This window comes from Echinops telfairi, unplaced genomic scaffold (assembly GCF_000313985.2).
Source record: "Echinops telfairi isolate 266 unplaced genomic scaffold, ASM31398v2 ScPeMD7_7424;HRSCAF=8462, whole genome shotgun sequence".
NCBI lineage: Eukaryota > Metazoa > Chordata > Mammalia > Afrosoricida > Tenrecidae > Echinops > Echinops telfairi.
Genome location: NW_022111324.1, coordinates 88,904,791 through 88,906,332, shown reverse-complemented (window position 1 = coordinate 88,906,332; position 1,542 = coordinate 88,904,791). Strand labels below are relative to the sequence as shown.

Here is a 1,542-nt window from a genome sequence, read left to right as displayed (position 1 = left end):
TAAAATAACCTGTTATACAATTAGTCACAAATACAGTCCTCACATTTTTTTCCCATACACATGAATATTGTCTAAAACATGTCTCCTTTGTAGCAGCTATGTGCTCCCACCACTCTGCTTGGCTGAATTCACAAATATGCAGTAACCTGTGGCTTCCCTGTCACTTTTCTGGCTCTCCTTGCCTGTTAAGTTTTGTTTTCTGCTAGTCCTTAAAATCTTCTTCCACTGTCAAAGCTACTGCTACTGCTTGAACTACCATAGCCACCTTGGTCTCATGGTTTGGCAAAGTATTGACCTCCACCAACGTATGGGCCAGAGCTTCGGCCTCCAAATTTTCTTCTCTTCCTCGGTTCAAAATTGGAAAATTGATTGCTGTAATTTCCAAAATCATTGTCACTTCTACCACAATTTTGGATGTAAAGTTTCTTCCATCATTACCAAATCCAATGTCACCATCTCCACTGCCATCATATTCACCACTGCCACGGCTGCCACCACCTCCACCACCTCCACTGAAGTTTCCTCCATGACCAAAGTTATTCCCACCAAAACCACCTTCACCACCGAAGTTCCCAGAACAACTTCCACCTCTTTGGCTGGAAGAGGCACTGGCCAGCTCTTGCTTCAAAGGGCTTTCCTTACTTCACAGGTGTGGCCATTCATAGTATGGTATTTCTGAGTGACAAAATTATCTACAGAGCCATGGTCATCAAAAGTCAAAATGCAATGTAACTCTTCTTGCCACTATCTCAATCAGTCATGATTTCATTTACTTCAGTTTTCCCATATTGCTCAAAATCATCCTGTGGGTGGTGCTCTTCAGTGTCGTCTTTGATGCCACCGACAAAGATCTCTTTCAGTTAAATGGGGATCTGGTCTTTAAGCGCCTTCTCGTGGGACAGCCCTCTTTGGCTCCACAACTCTTCCACCCACCCTGTGTGGCCTTGCCTTCAGGGCTGCAAGCACCTCCTCCGCAGCAGAGTAAGGGACAAACCCAAAGCCTTCGAAGCGCTTGATGTTCGACCTCTGTGATGTTAGCACACAGTCCATGAGCTTCCATCACGGCTCCAAAGGGCTCTGCAGACTCTTAACTCAACCCTCTGATGTTCCAAAGTTTCCGCAGTAGCTCAGGCTCCTTAGGAGACTCTGACTTAGACATGACAGGTGGTGGGCAGGCGGGAAGCCTAATGGTACTTCCTCCACTGCATCCAAAGGAAGAAAGCATGTAACTCTTTATGGGAATAGAATGCCTCGTCTTTTTCCCGAGGAGCAACTGGTGGCTTTGAACGGCTGATCCTGAGAAAGAGCAGAAAAGAAGACTTGGGCAAAACTGGAAGGAAACATCCAACTTTGCAGGAGGCTTGCTGGGTGTGGGTTTTCTAATGAAACATTTAGTTGCAGAAGTAGAAAAGGAAAGGAATGAATCATCTGAGAGAAAGGACTGTACCCCTGGATTGATTAATTAATTATTAAGACACAATAGCTCTCCTGAGTGGCAGTGTCCACTGAGAGGCAGACTGACTACAGTGTGTTCTCTTATAT

The 1,542-nt window shown here is 45.3% G+C and overlaps 1 pseudogene; it reads right to left on the bottom strand.

The window, feature by feature from the left end:
• Window positions 1-209: 209 nt before the first annotated feature.
• On the bottom strand, window positions 210-1,159 carry LOC101641240 (annotated as a pseudogene).
• Between the last annotated feature and the right edge of the window lie 383 nt (window positions 1,160-1,542).